The sequence below is a fragment of the Sinocyclocheilus rhinocerous genome, unplaced genomic scaffold, assembly GCF_001515625.1.
Source record: "Sinocyclocheilus rhinocerous isolate Xijiao unplaced genomic scaffold, SAMN03320098_v1.1 scaffold1555, whole genome shotgun sequence".
NCBI classification, from domain to species: Eukaryota; Metazoa; Chordata; class Actinopteri; order Cypriniformes; family Cyprinidae; genus Sinocyclocheilus; species Sinocyclocheilus rhinocerous.
This window is the reverse complement of record NW_015644043.1, coordinates 301373-312845: the sequence shown is the minus strand read 5'-3', so window position 1 is coordinate 312845 and position 11473 is coordinate 301373. Positions and strand designations below refer to the sequence as shown.

At 35.1% G+C, this 11473-nt stretch overlaps 1 pseudogene; it reads right to left on the bottom strand.

Annotated features, from left to right (window-relative positions):
* Positions 1-5679: 5679 nt before the first annotated feature.
* Positions 5680-11473, bottom strand: part of LOC107757891 (peroxisomal acyl-coenzyme A oxidase 3-like) — a 20904-nt pseudogene continuing 15110 nt past the window's right edge.

Here is an 11473-nt window from a genome sequence, read left to right as displayed (position 1 = left end):
CTTCTTTATAAATGTCTCAACATTCATTGCTGAAACTTAATTGTGGCACCAGTGGCAAGAATCAATTGCTATCTATCTATATATATATATATATATATATTGTATATAATTTGTGCAGAATGACTGTTATGAAGAATGACATTTTTATGGTCATCTTGTCCAATGAAATGTTGTGTGCTTTTCATATGCAGAAATCAGAGTGAGACGTCTTCTGTTCATGTAATCTGTTTATCAGTCTGTATATGCTCATGTTCCTGTTTGTCCTAAATGTCTACAGCATATCATATGTCCTGATTACCATGTCTTCAAATATGCTCATATATTTTTTGGTTCTCTTCAGCCGGATCTATGAATGTTGAACCTATGAAATAAAGCTTTCTCAGAAAAGAATCACTTGGCAGATTAGATTGGTGGATGATAAATGCTGCATTTTAACAGAGCAGTCAGTTGAAACGAACATAAAGAAGAGTCGAGTTAGATTATGTAAAAGAGGTAAGTTAACGGACACTGTCAGGTCTAATGATTCATGATTAGTCAGCGTTTGGGTTGGAAATTCACAGATCCAGAATACCCTTCAGAACTTTCCAGCACACAAAGCTTTTTCTCCAGTTCTCACTGTCTGGACAGGACCCATGGATCACAAAATCTAGACATGACACAAGGCTGCACATTTCAAGCAGCGTAGGATGATTTTATAGCTTTAGCTTATTCACTGAAGTAGGCCTGTTTCTATGAAAAACACCATCAAGATCTACGCATTCAAAAAATCTTATGATGCCATTACCTTTAAATCTTTAATATACTTTATTATAAGGTGTGTCCAACTTTGTGTACATATGCTCTATTGTATGCCATTTTGTGTTCACACTGAAAAATCCAACAAAAACGTGCACTTCAAATACTCATTTACTCACTTCAAATACACATTTTTCAAGAATAACCTACAATTTTGTGTTTTCTGAGATGAGGGGCTCTATAAATGGAAAGCCAGTCATGTTGCAGATGTGCAGAAAAGTTGCTTGCTGCACATCCTGCATTTTTTTCCAGAAGGTCCCATTCAATTTAAATGGGTCATGAGAGGTCTTTGTACCATTAAATACTACAGCGAGAATAAAAGTTACGCCTTCTTTCTTTGCGTGAACATTTGGGCGAGCATGTAAACCATAATGACATTAGAATGAGCCGTTTTAGGTAGGCATGGTTGACTCTTAACTTTTATAAAGAATATGTCTTTGGATTTGAGACTTTAGTCTTTGCAACTTTACAGATCTTCTTTATGCACCAAGAGCTTGTAACACTCCAAAGAGAAAGGAAAAATTGAAATCGCATCATATGACCCCTTTAAGGGAGCCTTAAGGGTTAAACATAAGTTTTACATATAACAACATTATATGTTTACCTCAAAGAAGATAGTTATTAAAATGATAATAAAAATCCATGTCATAACCCCTTTAACATTCTTTTCCTCAGACGTGTAACATCTTTTCGCATTTCTCTTCCCACAGTTTTAAAACATGCTAATTTAATTTGCCCTTAAATCTGACTATAAAAACCACAAACAGACAGTATATAACATTTGAAGTAATATAGGCTATGTTATTTGTGCTGAAGTCATATTGTGCTGAAGTACAGCATTTAAGCTGCACCACATGTAGCCATGCAGGAAATCAGAATTGAGTCTTTCAATAGTAAAGATAAATAGAAACAGTTGGTTGATTTATATTAGCAGGCTGTTGTGACTGAAGTGCTATGCCAACACACCCAAGTGGGTTAACTCAGAATGGACCTTGCTGTTTACAAGCTGGGTAAATAAAGACTTGGCGTAAAAAATAAATGAAACAAAGATGTGTTACACTGGGTGTGTTCTGCAATAATAATAATCATCTATGCGGCTAATCACGAATTACAGTTCCTTAAATGTAGCCATTGGTTTCAATCAAAAATCACTTCAAAACATGTTGGTTTGAGACAAAAACAAGTTCAATTTTTCAATATTTCTATAGGATAAGGGAGCATCACCTTTTAACCAACACAGTGGTAGTACCATGGTACAGTAATGGTATCAGAAAGCAATTCTACATAGATATAGCATAGTACTGAATGATTATATTCATATCACATGATACATACCATGGTATTACCATGATTTATATGGAAAATCATGGTAAAATCTGTTATTGTTAAGGGTTTTGTTATGATTTAGCTGTTTGTGCATTCAAACAATAATCAAACAATAGATCTGATGATCTTTGACTCAATCTTTCAACATAGCAACATTTATCAGTCAAACCAAACAAATGAGTTTATCATGGCACAATGAATCAGGAAGTGCTATAATACTGTATTGTTTACAGTACATCACAAATCTCAGCGCTGGGTTATATTTAACCCAGCATTTTTTAGAGTGTAAGACTTTAAATTTTTTTTAACACCAAGTAAAGAAACTTCAAGGAAAAACTGAAGGGAAAATAATACGTAACACAGTATGTTCTCTTAATGTAAATGTCTAGGGAGCAAACAATGAGTTTTATTAGCAACACTTCAGAGTTTGAAAATACAACTTCCAACTGACCTAAATTACTTTTGAATTCATAAAAAATAAAAAAGTTTAAGAATACCTTTGCTACCAAGCACTAGAATATGCAAATAACTTTTATCATACTTCTGATCCCACTGAAGTGCTGTTCTTCCACAGTATTTTTTGTCTTGTTTTCCAGTGCAAATGTCTAAAGATTTTACTTCAGAAGTAAAATTACATTAGAATTCTTGTTTTCTGTGAAAGTGATCAAAATTAAGTGAGTTCATGATTAAAACAAGCACAGATATCTGCCAATCAACTTAATTCAAAGGGAAAACAAGTTCTCATACCCCATGGACAGATATTTGTTCTTGTTTTAAGCATATACTAACATAATTGTGTTCATTTTTTAATTTTACATTTGCATCTCAAGTAATTGTATTTGAGAAGGATGTTTAGATATCTGTATTGGAAAACAAAAATACTACATTAATTTAATGTCATGACTTTATGAATTTAATACTTTCTGCTCTGATTTAAGGCTTTTTAAGGCCTTACTTTGTGGAAGGGTGAATTAAGACTTTTTAAAGGGGTGGTTGATTGCAATTTCAGCCACCACCGCGAAAAGAATTCGGGCTGCAGCCATTTTGATTTTTAGGGTCACTCCAGAGAATATCGACAACCTGTATCAGACAAATTAAGACCATGTGAAATAAAACATATTTGAAAAGCATCTTCTTATACTTTTCCATCATTGTTCCAGTCATTTGTCTATTTTTAAATGTTTAGGAACTACTAAATGATTTTAAACAATTTTTATAGAGACCAGTGCTATTATTATTAACTAAATCATTAACTAAAACTAAGTCAAAGGCTGAAAGAGATATAAAGACAGCAAAACACTTCAGGTCAGAAGTAGATTTTATACCTTGAGCCACAGTATTACAGGAATAGTTAACCCAAAATGTTGTGTCTGTCATCATACATTCACCTCAGTGTTGTTATTGAAATAAAGCTGAAATAAAATGTAAATGAAGTAAATTAAAGCTAAATAGAAATATTTTTAAAAAAATACAAAAACATAAAATTACTCAAACTAAAATGAAAATGAAAACTGAAAATACAAAAATAAATATATACATACACCGATGTGCATACATACATATTCACATACACATATATATATATACAGTATATATATATATATATACACACATACATACATATATTATCCACACACATACACACACACATACACAAAGAAAAACAAGTAGATAGAATAGAAAAAATAGAACGCTAGTGTTTGTTTTTTTTTCAATAAAAAGAATAAGATAAATATAGATAAAGTAGAATTAAAATAGAATAGAAAGTGCTAGAGTTAGAGGGTCAAATAAAGGTGGAACAGATGTGTTTTTAGTCGATTCTTGAAGATGGCTAAGGACTCAGCTGCTAGGATTGAGTTGGGCAGGTCATTCCACCAGGAGAGGAACAGTTAATGAAAAAGTCAGTGAAAGTGACTTTTTCACTGGCTTATTTCAATTATACACTTATTTTCACATAGCTATGAGAAGCGTTGCTTCTCAATCAGGCTCAAACTGATAAGCGATATTAACGACGCCGTTGTTTACAATACAACCGGAGCACATGCCGCTGAGGTGAGGGGCGGGACATTTAGACACGCACTAGATGCGGTTTAGCCAATCACAACACAGCCCATCGCCTATTTCTGAGGGCGGGGCTTCAAAAAAATAGGAAAAGATCAGCCCGTTTCTCAGAGAAGGGACAGAGTGGTGTGGAATAAAGGTAAATTATGTGAAAAAGAATGCGTTTTTTTTTAAACGAAGCATTAACACGTTAGATTGCACCCCATAAACACAATCAAGCCTAGAAAAAAAACCAGTGAACCACCCCTTTGACCCGCAGAAACCATGCAACAAAAGACAAGCATGTGGAGGGCTTTAATAAATAAGACTGCCTTTTATCAGAACCTCAGATGAGTCAGAAAATGAATTGAATGCCAAAGTGAAGAGTTCATTTCCAGTAAACATCTTCCCAACTGTAAACATGAAGTGTTTCACTCAGCAGGGGAATCAGTACAAAGGTCTCTGTGTCAGTGGGGCGTGTGTGTGTGTGTGTGACTGCTCAGCTCCGTCTAAGCTCTGTTTTTTTCTTAACCTCAGAAATGTATGTCCTGCCAAACAATTGCTGAGAGAATATGACTGGAGGAATGAGTCAGTAACCATAATGTCTAGTCAGAATCATGTTTCTGAAGGGATTTTAAGGGCAGTACAATAGAAAAACCCTCTATAGATTTTTTACCGGGAATTAGTTTGTTTTTATTAACTTGTCTGCTTTTTTCTTGTTGTTTTGTGAAAAGAGGAAATAAATGCACCACCCAAAGTTCCAATGATTAGTGGCGATGTTGACTGTACCCCCCTTAAGTGACACATTAAGCTGTAATATTTTCCAGTAAATATTGCATCACTAGATGTCAGTCTCAAAGGCCAACTTATTTAATAGACTAGCAGGAAAAAATAATTCTATTTAGAAAAGACCTTTTTATATTTTCAAATCTGTAAACAACTTGTATCATTTGGAGGTATAATTATGTATTTTTCTCATAAAAACTTCCCTAAATATGTGAACAGTACATCTGAAAAAAATATGATAAAAAATGATGTACACTTACATGAATACAGTCATAACAGTGGCCTTAAAATGTCTTTAAATGTGGATACACACACACACAGGTTTGTTTTTGTGAAAAGTGGGGACATCCCATAGGCGTAATGGTTTTTATACTGTACAAACTGTATGTGCTATTGCCCTACACCAACTCTACTGTGTGATTTATGTGCGTTTTGAAAAGTGGGGACATGGGGTAATGTCCTGAAAAGTCACCTTCTCCTTGTAATACCTATGTCATACCCTTGTCATTATACAAATTTATGTCCTCATTTGTCACACACACACACACACACACACATTACTGGTCAAAATATTGGAATAATTACTTTTTTAATGTTTTTGAAAGAAGTCTCTTATGCTCTCCAAGGCTGTATTTATTAAAATAAATACAATTATTACAAATATTACAATTTAAAAGAACTGTTTAAATACACATGAATACACACACACAAAAGTTAAACACCTGTGGTTACTTTGCTAGGACGCCTGTGTGAACTCAAAGGAACTGACTTTATACAGATCTTCCACTAAAATCGCTTAGTGACCAGTTAATTAAAAGTCACTGAAAAAATGGGTAAGAAAATACTTTTTTGGAGTCACTGTAAATTCCATGATCACTTCTGCAGCTCTCGGAGACATTTGTCTACACGAGTGATTCCACAGTCACAGTGGAGGACTGGCGAGGCCTCTTCCTCATGTGCAGATGTGTGTCTGTGTATGCACTCTCTTACCTCACCATCTGCTTTGCCAATGGGTGAGCTCAGGATGAAGTCAGGAGGAGCAATCACATCAACCAGCACCACAGCATCATCCTTCAGCTACACAGAGAAAATGAGAGGGCACCTGCTATGTAAAAAACCTTTCTGATGTTTGTATCATCATGCACTTACAAGAGAGGGTGTCTGTAACTGAACTACTGCTAAAACAACAGTAACCTGCCCACACAGAGTGAGAATGGCTGTGTGGAAGAAGTCAACCGGCTGTCGACCAGAAAAATAACCTCCTAAAAACAAACCATAATGAAAATGCAAAAAACGTCAAAAAGCTATACTAGCGTTCAAATGTTTGGGGTCGGTAAGATATTTTGGTAACACTTTATTTTGACAGTCAGTCCAACTATAGGCAGTCTGCTGACTGTAAGTAACTCTGCAACTCAGTGTCAACTACCAGTCATTAGAGTTTTAGTAGACCGTCTGCTTAATATCTACTGACACTTTATTTTGATGGTCACACATTCTCTTTGCAATTACATCAACTGATTCTACTATCCCTAATCCTAACTTTACAGTCTACTAATACTCTAATGACAGTTAGTTGACATGTAGTTGCAATTTATAGTTAGTAGAACATAATTTATAGTAAGAGAAGATACAGTTAGTAGAATGTCTGAAGTGGACTATGAGCTCATGAACTGATTTCTTTGTAACAATTTATAATAAGTTTCCCTTTGAACATGAACTAACAATGAAAAATACTTCTAAAGCATTCTTTGTTAATGTTGATGTCAATATTTACTAATACATTATTCAAACCTAAAGTTGTGTCTGCTAGTATTATTTAATGGACTTGTGCTAACATGAACTAACAACAAGCAGTTGTATTTTTATTACCTAATGTTAATAAAGAATAAGAATTGTAACAAATGTATTGTTCATTGCTAATGTTAGTTATTGCATTAACTAATGTTAACCAATGGGGCCTTACTGTAAAGTGTTAACATTTTTTATGCTCATCAAGGCTACATTTATTTGTTAAAAATAGTTAAAACAGTAACGTTGTGAAATATTATTTCATTTTAAAATAACTGGTTTCTATTTGAATATATTTTAAATTGTAATTTGTTCCTGTGAATAAACTTTCAGCGGCAATTAATCCAGCCTTCAGTGTCACTTGATCCTTTAGAAATCATTATAATACGCTGATTTGCTGCTCAACAAACATTTTGTATTATTATCAATTATCACGGTAGTGTATGTAAAGGCTACATGGCATTTAAAATTGGAAGTGTTTTGAAAACACTACACATCATACACTCGCAGACTTTGTAAATAGTTACAGAGGAAAAACTGGACATCATACACCAATCACAGTCTTTCAAGTCGTTTCAAACACAAACTCGAGCAGAAACACATGCCCTGTTGCTAGGGGACTTTTGATAAAAGTGTAAACAATGTGTTCTAATATCGACTCAAAATATCAAATGTATCGACTGGATTTAATCACAGTCTAAAAAAAATAAAATAAATAAAAAATCAGAGTCTGTGCCCATCACACACTACACTACAACTCAAATCTGCAGACTGGCTCTGACTTTTGCCAACTGGTGTCAATTTGTCCAGACTGAAAATAAGGGCAAAAATCTAGGCAAAAGTCGTGTAGTCTATTCAAGCCTTAACACATAATTTGTGTCACATAGCCAGTACTGGCAGACATGAATGAAAAAACAAAGAAACCACCGCAGAGAAGAGTGGTTTACCTTGATACAGGATGGCCATGTGGTTGGTGAGGGTCCACAGGCCATAGAGAGCACAGAGACGCCCCAGCACTGACCTGAGAGCAGCTGGAGTCTGTTCATCCTGAATCAGATCATGGAAACGCTTCTGCACTGCTCAATATAGGCAATAGCCAATGAGCGACAATAATACACCTACAGAGAAAGAGAGAGAGAGAGAGAGAGAGAGAGAGAAGTTACAGGAAAAAGTGAATTCAAGGACACAAAACTCAAACATATACTATATCTACCAAGAGTGTTTATGGAGTCAAGGGACAAATTAAGACAGTTTGACCCACATAATCACAAGCCAGGTCATGACAACACAATGACAGTCATGACACACAGACGAGACACCAATTAGGTTGTTTATAGACGGGGAAAAAATTAAACGGGGAAAAAAAAAGCTTCAAGACCTTAGCAATGTGCTTGTGTTTGTGTCTGGTTGCTACACAGTGATTCTCTGTGTTTGGTGGTTGCTGGGTCAGTATTATGTGTGAAGAAGGTCTGTTTTATTAATTTTTTCTCTTGTCCTCACTGCAGATTTTAAGACAGTTTAATCATTGTCACATACTGTAACCTGCTCGATCACATTCTGTCCCCCCTATTCTTGTTCATGTCTCCAAAGTGCTCCAGTTAAACACACTCTCACATCTCAAGGTGGAGGCGCTTACCAGACAGTGTCCAAGCTCCACTCATTATATCATATGACCTTTAAGTGACTGCTTGTTTTTGGCTGGACTAGAACCTCATAACACACACACACACACACACAGGTTTGTTTTTGTGAAAAGTGGGGACATCCCATAGGCGTAATGGTTTTTATACTGTTCAGACCGTATATTCTATTGTCCTACACCAACCCTACCCCTAAACCTACCCCTTACAGGAAACTTTGTGCTATTTCAGATTTTCAATACACGCCATTCTGTGTGATTTATAAGCGTTTTGAAAAGTGGGGACATGGGGTAATGTCCTGAAAAGTCACCTTCTCCTTGTAATACCTATGTCATACCCTTGTCATTATACAAATGTATGTCCTCATTTGTCACAAAAACGCACACACACACACACACACACACACACACATAGAGAGCATTTGAACATTTAAGCCACATTTTTAAAAAGTATGTCATGGCATTAGACAAAACAAAATACCAAAACCAAATGGAATTTATTTGAAAGGAATGAACACTTTTAAAAACAAAATTCACACACACACACACACACACACACACACACACACAAAAAGTTTATTTTTGAAATGGTAAATGTTTGTGTCCAAATAATTTTCTAGGTCACTGGATGTACATGTGGCGTAACTGCTGTGTTTCATTACTGTGCTGAGGTCAGATTTGGGCCAACCGTGATACTTTCATATCATCAGAAACGTGATGCGAGCAGCTTTCACACATCCTGCACGTGATTCTGACCCTACGGAGCACATATAAGGGTCTAAATGAATCATGCAGAAAGGATTGCAATCCTTTAAGATGTGAAGGTCAGACAGCGGCCCTTTGAAATGCCCAGTGTGATGCAGATTTGTAGCTCAGTGGAATAGATATTAAGTAAGGGATATGTCTGAGCCAAGTGTCTGTTCAATGTTTAAGATGTGTCTGAGCAACCAGAGGTCTGTTTTATATTAGATATAAGTCATAAACGGAACGTCACTGTACAGAAGGTATTAACGGGAAGCCTTAGGGTGCACTATCCCCACATTTCACCCTGATACTAAAATATTAACAAAAACAACATTCTATGCGCCCATGAATAACAACAGTAACATCTACATGGTGAAACATGATTCTTGAATGGATATACAATATATAGTATATCATAACTTTAACTTTTAGTCAAAAGTCTTTAAGACAGTCTTTAAGGACAACACTAAAGAACTAAGCATTTACAGCACATGTGTCTATGGTTGTCTAGAGTGAATTCAGGTAAATTGGCCCAGTTTTTGACATGAGATGACTGGCCTATATACAGTAGATTAACACTGTATGGTTTTGAAAAACATTAACAGAAATGTGTATATTGAATTAACAGTCAGAAGGCCTGTAAAGGTGTTTATACACAGAGTGATAATTGGTAATGGTAAGAAAGAGAGAGACAAAAATATACTGTTCAAGAGTTTGGGGTTAGTAAAAAAAAATCTAAAATCTCTCTTTTCTTTTAATAAAAAATTAGGGTAACACTTTATTTTAGGGTCTCTTAACTAGTTGCTTATTAGCATGCATATTACTAGAATATTAGCCATTTATTAGTACTAATTAAGCACATATTAATGTCTTATTTTACATTACCTTATTCTACATCCCTAATCCTACCCAATACTTAAACCTAACAACTAACGTACTAACTATTAATAAGCAGCAAATTAGAAATTTATTGAGAGAAAAGTCGTAGTTAATAGTGAATAAGTGTTCCCTATTCTAAAGTGTTACCAAAATTAGATAGCTATTAATCAGAGATTCCTGCCAAAATATATCATGGTTTCCAGAAAAATATTAAGCACTCATTTTCAACATTGATAATTAAAAGAAATGTTTTTGTTGTTGTTTTGTTTTTAGCACAAAATCAGCATTACAATGATTTCTGAAGTATCATATGACACTAAAGACTGGCATAATGACTGCTGAATATTCAGCTTTGTCATAACAGGAATAAACTACATTTGAAAATATATTCAAATAGAATAAAGAATATTGGAATATTAAAATATATAAAATTTTAAATTGTCATAATATTTCACAATATTACTGTTTTCACTGTATTTTTTATCAAATAAACACAGGTTAGCATAAGAGACTTCTTTTAAAGACATAAAAAAAATCTTATTGACCCCAATCTACCAGTACATTTTTTGGAACATTTACAGACATTACCTTCAACCTAAAACACTACACAATGCAATGCGTAATTCAAAATATGGGTAAAATACCTGTAAAAATGTGTGTGTGAGTGTGTGTGTGTTTTGCTTAAAGGGATAGTTCACCCAAAAATGAAAATTTGATGTTTATCTGCTTACTCCCAGGGCATCCAAGATGTAGGTGACTTTGTTTCTTCAGTAGAACACAAACCAAGATTTTTAAGTCAAACCGTTGCAGTCTGTCAGTCATATAATGGAAGTGAATGGGAATCACGGCTTTGAGAGTCAAAAAAACATACACAAACAAAACCAAATGAAACCCTGCGGCTCGAGACGATACACTGATGTGTAAAGACACGAAACGATCGATCTGTGCAAGAAACTGAACAGTATTTATATAATTTTTTAAACTCTTATACACCGCAGTGTCCAACTGCGGCTTGTGACGATACATTGATGTGTAAAGACACGAAACGATCGATCTGTGCAAGAAACTGAACAGTATTTATATAATTTTTTTAACTCTTATACACCGCAGTGTCCAACATCCGGCGCGTGTACGTGCTCTGGCATAGTAGACATCAGTGTTGGGCAGTAATGCATTACTTAGTGCCAGTGGATTAGAGACCTGCTCCCGCGAGACCCAACGCAACAGCAGCGCGGGAGAAGATGGGCGAGTGCTGCTGCGAGCGGGTAGACGCTTGTGTGTGTGCGGGATGCGGGAGAATAAAATGATTCACGGGACTCCCGCAAAATAGAAATATCTAAACATAAAATATCTAAAACAAATAAATTGTTATTCATCTATAGCACAAAAGCAACATGAACTAATATAAAATATAAACGATTAGCAGGTGCAAGCGTATGCAGAGTTTCTATTTAGGCTATAACACGTGTTTGCAGC